The sequence below is a fragment of the Myotis davidii genome, unplaced genomic scaffold, assembly GCF_000327345.1.
Source record: "Myotis davidii unplaced genomic scaffold, ASM32734v1 scaffold622, whole genome shotgun sequence".
NCBI classification, from domain to species: domain Eukaryota; kingdom Metazoa; phylum Chordata; class Mammalia; order Chiroptera; family Vespertilionidae; genus Myotis; species Myotis davidii.
Genome location: NW_006293532.1, coordinates 269,258 through 277,194, shown reverse-complemented (window position 1 = coordinate 277,194; position 7,937 = coordinate 269,258). Strand labels below are relative to the sequence as shown.

General features: G+C 44.3%; 1 protein-coding gene across 1 annotated transcript in view; it reads left to right on the top strand.

The window, feature by feature from the left end:
• The first annotated feature begins 2,517 nt into the window (after window positions 1-2,517).
• HSD11B1 (hydroxysteroid (11-beta) dehydrogenase 1) overlaps window positions 2,518-7,937 on the top strand; it is a 30,307-nt gene continuing 24,887 nt past the window's right edge. Inside the window, exon 1 of the mRNA XM_006767174.2 lies at window positions 2,518-2,550. The gene's annotated coding sequence lies outside the window, so the exon portion shown is untranslated. The remainder of the gene's footprint in view (window positions 2,551-7,937) is intronic.

Here is a 7,937-nt window from a genome sequence, read left to right as displayed (position 1 = left end):
GAAAAGAAAGATAACAATTCCTGACCTTTACTTGTGGTAAATAAATAAATAATAAAAAACATAAAGCACATATGTACATACCTCGAAATGACGGAACTTTTTTTTTTTCTATAAATAAATGGAAGATGGCGACATAACCACGGACCGACCAACGTCACCCGAGGACTGCTGTATAAGCAGAAGGGCCATTGGAAGAACCAATGTCCCTTTTGACTAAGAAACAGAAAGATGACCATCTAAAATCTGTCCAGTGATGCTGCTCCAAAGGAGACATTGGCACCCAACAACTTCAACCCTTCCTCTAAATTGAAGTCCCCAAACCTCAGAGAGACCAGTGTGCAACCACATCAATTATACTCACCATCAGGGTAGAGCTATGCCTAGTTTGGCTCATCACTCTATTCCCGGCTCCTGTGCCAGTGCCTGGCATGGACTAGGTGCTCATTAACTCTTTGTTGAATGGTGAATACATAAATGGGTGAAGAGAATGGCCTCTTTGTGGACATACTATTGTCTATGCCTTAGTCCAGTGGTTGGCAAACTCATTAGTCAACAGAGCCAAATATCAACAGTACAACGATTGAAATTTCTTTTGAGAGCCAAATTTTTTAAACTTAAACTATATAGGTAGGTACATTGTTATTAACTTAATTAATAACTGGCCTTTGTTAAAAACGTCCTCAATCTGATTGAGGTAGTTTGCTGAGGTCGACCCCTTCCAACTCTCCCATCCACACTCGTCTATCTGAAACAAGCATACAAAATGAGAGTGGATGGGAGAGTTGGAAGGGGTTGACCTCAGTGAATGGACCTCAAAACAATGTTCCTTCCCCGCTCTGTGCTCTGCGTATCCCATGGCCCACTGCGCAGGGTCTCCCGTTCCCCGACTGACCGACACCCCCCACTTCTTCCAACGCCACTTCTTCAAAATAGACTCGCCCAGGCCCAAAACCGACTTCTGCGCATGGGCCACAAAGTTTCAATCACACTGTATGTGCACGCCCGCACGTGGTATTTTGTGGAAGAGCCACACTCAAGGGGCCAAAGAGCCACATGTGGCTCTGGAGCCGCGGTTTGCCAACCACTGCCTTAGTCCAAAAGAATGAACGCCTCTGAATTGGGTATGATGCTCCATCACTAATCAGTGTAAATCAGGCTGCAATTATTGTCCCTACCTGGATCCTCTTGCAGGTGCCTCTACCATCCATGTTCCTGTTGATGGGATCACCCTAATGGTTTATAAGTCACCTAGGTTATTGCTTAAGGGGTTTGTAATTGAGAAATGTGTAGAAATGCTCTTCAATGGTGTTGGGGGAATGAGACAAACACTCGAAAATGGGTCGGCAAGGCAGACTTACTTTTGTGCAAAAGTATGCACTGCCATTAGCAACAATAGGGCAGGCAGGCACACACAATGAGGATTCCGCTCTCATTTTTATCTATTCCAGTGATGGAGAACCTATGACACGCGTGTCAGAGGTGCACGCGAACTCATTTTTTTGATTGACTTTTCTTTGTTAAATGGCATTTAAATATATAAAATAAATATCAAAAATATAAGTCTTTGTTTTACTATGGCGGCAAATATCAAAAAATTTCTATATGTGACACAGCACCAGAGTTAAGTTAGGGTTTTTCAAAATGCTGACACGCCGAGCTCAAAAGGTTCGCCATCACTGCTCTATTCCCTGAGGAGTTACTGCACCCCGATTGTCTGAAGGGCATGGCTTCACAGTCTAGGGCCAATGTGTAAGCAGAGAAAGGCAGAAAGGCAGGCTACAAGGAAGGAGACCGGATGTCTGTAGGGGAGTGGGAAAAATGACCTCTTCTTCAGGAATGTTTACACTTCTGGTTACTTATTAGATTGTTAACTACCTGCCAGGAGATAGGGGGAGTTAATATCTAAGCTATAACTCTGATGGAAAAGACTTCTTAACTCTTACACAGAGAACACTGGATCACTGGAGTCTCCCTTTGTGGGAGGGGAAAATCTGTTCAATTCTTGTTTCAATACTTTTCTTTGAGGCAAAGCCAGGAATCTGAGAGCAAGCGCTCAAGGTGGGACAGGGGTTCTGCCTGGTGTGCCTCTGGCATGTTTAAAGCTAACAATAGGAATGGCTAAGTCTCCAGGGCAACCAGGACCACTTCCAACCATTCATGCCCTGGGGCTGCCTCGGAGGTCCTCTGTCCTCTGGGGAACCCTGATGCTTGTCCAAGATTGGCCTACTCCGGCTTCCCTTTAGGGCTCCTCTCCCGGGAATCTCCTGGCTGCAACCTTGGTCCCAGCACAAGGTCTTTCTTGACCTGGGTTTCACCTCCTTGTATCAGGTGGCAGACCAGCTGGTTCCAGTCCTGAACCAGATCTTCTGACTCCTCCCAGAAACCAACCAACTTCTAAGCAGGAAATCTTGCCCCTCCCCAAAGAGTGGGAAACCGCAGAGGAAGAGAGAGATGAAACAGAAGGGAAGGCAGAGGAGGAGAGAAGGGAAGAAAAGCACAAGGAAAAAAGGAGATCCATAAAAAGAAGTAAAATTTGGTTGAAACCTCAAGGTAAGACTTTTTTAAATCCCATTATGTTTTATAGCATCACCATTGTGTCGGGGCCTAGTTCATAGTAAGTGCTCAGAAAACCGCTATTGAAATAATGGAATAAATTAGAAGGTTGGGCTGCAGAGAGATTTCAGTGTCAAATGCTGGTCAAAGGGAAAGAAAAAAGAAGGAGAAATGCCCAATGAGTTATGAAATAAATGTGTAGGAGGGAAGATGTGAGACAGATGGAACCAGACGCCTGTCACTGGCACCGAGAGCGTTCTGATCATCCTGGGACAGAAAGTTAAGATGGAATGAAAATGTTGCAAAAATAGTTTTTTAAAAAAATGTCTGCACGTTCTTTGAAATCCTACAAAGACTGCAGGTCGTAAGCATTTTTTAAAAAATTGGCTTTAACCCGATGACAGAGTACAAACATCAGGCGATCTCCTGGGAATTGCTAAAAGCGCTGGAAACTGCATCTTGCAGCCCATCATCAGCCAGTTGAACATTATTAATATGGAGGTCGGGAGCTTTGAGAAAGGCTCATTTCATTTCGAGAAGTCTTGTTCAATGGACCAAGGGAGGCCTACAGTTGTCAGTCACAGTTCTTCACGTGCTCTTCACCTGTTCCTTAGTCCCAGTCCTGCCTGGCTGCTCAGGATGCTAGGATACTGACCTGAGCTTTAAAAGGGCCTGTGCAGAGCGAATTCAAAAGCACTTCTTTCAGGCCCGTTAGAGAAACCCTGACAGGAACAGGAAATGCCAGTCCCCACTCCCACCATTTACCCGAACCCTCACTTGCCATCAATAACAGTATCACCCAGAAGCTTGCGGTTTGCTGATCCAGTCTTGGAGGGATTTAAACAGCGAGGCTCAGGCTTTGGAAAGTTCTACAGACAGGCGATGGCGATGTGTTTTCCCGACAGCTGGCTTTTAAGAGTCCCGCTCCCCCAAGTTTTCCAGCAGAGCTTAAGAATCCAGAGGGACGCGCTGAGGTGCGCTTTTCAGTGCCAGTATTTCTCATTGAAGATGGGTGTGAGGAAATCAAAGTCAGAAGCTGGAAGGAGGGTGGGGAGACAGAAGGATCTCACTTCTGCTCGCTTGCCAAGATGTAAAAGGAATTGCCTTTCCCTCTGTAGCACGATATGAAAATAGAATCCAAAAATCCAAGGTTGCTCTTTATATTACTTCAGTACAGCTCAAAGCTTCCTGCATCCCGTTTCTGAGCTGGAACAAATCTTAACGCTAATCTAATTTAATTCCTCTCATTTGCCAGGTGGGGGAATGAAAGCCCAGGCAAGGGCAGGGCCTCGTCCAAGGTCACACGTATGTCAGTGGTGGAGGGGCGTCTGGGACTCAAGGCTCCTGGTCCCACCCAAACGTTACAGGAAAGATGCCCCAGTTCCCCGAGAACTCATAAATACTGCATCTGCTGATTAAATAAAATATTCTGTTAAAAGTTGCTCAATTAATCCTGGCCCGGCCAAAATGGACAGAGAGAAAAGATTTGCCTAATAGTTAAGATTTTCCAGAATCTGTTTTGTAACTGTCAGGGGACTAGAGACCACGGAAGGAGGATTTGAGGCAGGTTTGTCCTAAGAGAACTAGAATATTTTACATTCCTATCATTAATCCCGGGTTACATATTTCATCTCTTTATATAATCGCATGACGTCTCCATCTTACAAGTAATATTTTTTAATTTGCTCAGATTCACAGAGGGAATCACATATTCTGCATCTCTCCTTAGTAGGCCCAGAATCACAATCTGGACTAAGGAGGATACTTATAGTTCAGTGGCCACGCCCCCATGTGCTCCAATTTCAGTCTACGTGAGGTTCCTCGGGCATGCCGTGCTATTTCTAGACCCCTTGCCAGAACTCGGGGAGTTCCCTCTGCTTGGAATGCCCTTCCCCCAAATTCATCTCCATAACTTGTGCTTATCCTTCAAAACTTAACTCCAGGGCCACCTCCTCCCAGAGGCCCTTCCCCCTCTCTGGGCTGATTTGGATGGCCTGTTCTGTACTCCTCTAATAACTCCTCATCTGCAAAAGATGGTTAATGATATCCAACGTAAAAGCGGTAACAAGAATGAAATGAGGTCCTCGTCATGAAAATGGCGAGCACAAGGCAATATGCGCACCCTTATTACTGTATAGTATGTTATTAACTATCGTGACTTTTAATTTACTTGCCTGCCTGCCTTATGATTAACTACAACTTCCTTGAAGGGAGATAGCAAATATTGCTCAGCTCTTATATTCCTGGCCCCTAGCATAGGTTAGATTATTTATTAATGCTCAATAAATGTTTGGAAAGACTGGATGAATAAACAAATGAAATATTTTTCCTCCTTTCCTTCCATTAAAATGATTTAATGTCTCATTTCCACACTCTTGACTCTTGGGTAACCTAGGGGAGGAGATAGAAGATGTCACAAGTTTCCCCTCATTTCAAGCCCGACAGTCTCCTCGAAAGAGCTATCTACCTAGGGTTAAGCCTGGGAGTCGAAAAGCCATATTCATTTCCGCTTTCATACAACATGCACTTATCACAGTAGGAGAATTGACATGCTATGAAGCACAAGGTCAAAGAGAGCTGGAATGGAAACAATAGCGGATAAGAGATGTCGACACTCTTTGGCAAGAGGGAAAGCAAATGGACGGGCGATACGTGACTTAGCAAACTGGAGGCCGCTGGAGGAAGCCCAAGTGCCCACGGCAGGAAGCCAACAAGAAGTCACAGAGCCAGGAGAGTCTCAGGAACCAGGGCATCGGATCTCAGAACAGAGGGACAGAGGGGCCAACAATGGGAGACACTCCAGATCCCCTCTCCAGCCCTCCAACTGAAGAAGGAAAGCCTATATTTTGGAGAAACCGGCCTAAGAAGCAGCGGGCTCAGCAGAGCGTGGGTTTAGGCATGGAGCTAGAAGCAGGATTAGAGAAAGACTCCATCCTGAAAGATGAGATTCCCCAGCTCCTTGTTCTGGCTCAGCTCCCGGAACACCAACAGCCGGGTTTATATCCCTCTCCAGCCCACGCTAGGCAGAAAAACTAAGGATTCCTCTGTGTAGAAGATATTCCACCAAAGAGAAAACAACTAACGGCACTGGTATTTGGGGTCCCCCAATGAAAATGGCCAGTACCCTCTGGACTACCCTACAGTAGAGCCAACAGGTAGCCCGCCCTGCCTTTCCACACAGCGCCCCCAACAGCCCAGGAATGGACTCCAAGGATCATCAGTCATGGAATAAAAGCCTCTGACATTGAAGATAAAAACTCCACAATAACCGAGAGAGCAGAAGAAATCGTTCATTCACAACAACATCAAAATTACCCCCTGAGATAAGGAAAAACAGGGCCTCCATGGGTGAAGACCAGGAAACCAGTGTTTTTAAAAGGTAGTAGGGAACAAGAAAGAGCTTTTTAAAATAAATTTTAAAAAGTGCAACGAGAAATATAAATTTAAATGAAGCATTGCAAGATAAAATTGACAAAATCTCCTGGAAAGCAGGTCAAAAAGGAAAATAAATTTAAAAACAGGACAATCACAATAAGAAACTCACACGGATCGATCCAGGAGCGCTGACATCTTCTAATGATGAATTCCAAAAAGAGAGCACAGAGAAAACTGAGTAAAATACATTAACCAAAAAAAAACGAATGTCTCCAAAATTTGCCACAATGAAAGATTTGCATTTCCCTATGGAAAGGCCCTAGTGTGTGCTCAACACAATAAATGAGAAGAAAAAAAAAAAACCTCTCCCAAAGTACATCATTATAAATGCTAGAACCCCAGCAATAAAAGGATCCCAAAAGTTCTCGAAAGAGGAAAACCAGTTCACAAACCAAGGATCAGGAATCCAGGCAGCAATTGGACTTTGCAGGGTCAACACTGGAAGCTGGAAACTGCAAGGCAATCCAGCAATGTCTTCCCCTTCCATGAGAAAATAATCCTCAACCTAGAAATCCCCACCCAGCCAAACCGTGAATCAAGGCGAGGGTGAAATCAGGACAGGCAGGCAGAGCTGTCACCCTGGGGTTTCTGTGGCTGTGGTCTGATGGATGGGTGCCCATGTGAAAATGGTAAATGTAAAATAGCCCTCCTGCATCCTAGGTCTCAAAGAATTTCCTTACCACTTAGGAAAAGTTACCTGGGAGAGAAGTCGGAGCTCCCATGTGGATGGCAAAGGGATGTCCCAGCAACCAGCCCACCAAGCTTCTAGTGCAAATGGGCGCAGCAGGACTGAGGGCTCCAAGAGGGATAGATGAGGGGGGGGAGGAGAATCAGATAATCCAATTAATTTAACCGATTTTATTTTTCTAGCTCTTGTCAGAGGATTTGGAGAACTAAGCGAGCAAACAAAAGTGTGATTGTAAACTCTGGTAAAGAGGGAAGGTGGGAAGAATAAAAAGATGCAATCACAGTGCATTACATTGCTGAGCTGTAAACAATTAGTCATAATAATATGAACACTGACTTGATTTAATTAAAATGATGAAAGAAGAGTACTAGGAGTCTAGAAGAAAGGAAATGAGTCTCTACATGTGTTGTTAAAAAAGCAAAATCCTAATATTTTCTTAGTAGAAAATCAATAAACAATTTCTAAAATTGCATAATCAAAGAACAGTAGTAAAAAGCATATTGTTTTAAAATATGTGGTTAATTTTCAGAAGGAAAAAATAAGATTTAAAAAAGGGGTTGCCGCCCTAACCAGTTTGGCTCAGTGGATAGAGCGTCAGCCTGCGTACTGAAAAGGTCCCAGGTTCGATTCCAGCCAAGGGCATGTGCCTTGGTTGCGGGCACATCCCCAGTAGGAGGTGTGCAGGAGGCAGCTGATCGCTGTTTCTCTCTCATCGATGTTTCTAACTCTCTATCCCTCTCCTTTCCTCTCTGTAAAAAAATCAATAAAATGTATTTTTTTAAAAAGGGGGGGTTGCCATTGTGGCTCAGCTGGTTGGGCATCATCCACTGCACTAGGAGGTTGCCAGTTCGATTCCAGGTGTAGGGCACATGCCTAGGTTTCAGGCTCGATCCCCGGTAGGGAGGAGGCAGCTAATTGATGTTACACTTTCACATCAATGTCTCTCTCTCTCTCTCTCTCTCTTCCCCCTCCTCCCTCTTCCTTCCCCTCTCTCTAAGTCAACAAGCCATTCTTTTAAAAACAGAAAGGGAGGGCTCTGAAATGAGGGTAGGGCATGGAGATATGAGGAGTAAGGATTCCTGTTATTCATAAGCCTTTTGTGCCATGTAACTTTTTAAATGCTCTTCATGCATTATATTGACATAGAAATTATTCCTAGAAATTGATATAGAAATTATTCTTTTTTTTTTAAATTTAAATCTTTATTGTTCAGATTATTACATTTGTTCCTCTTTTTTCCCCCATAACTCCCCTCCTCCCG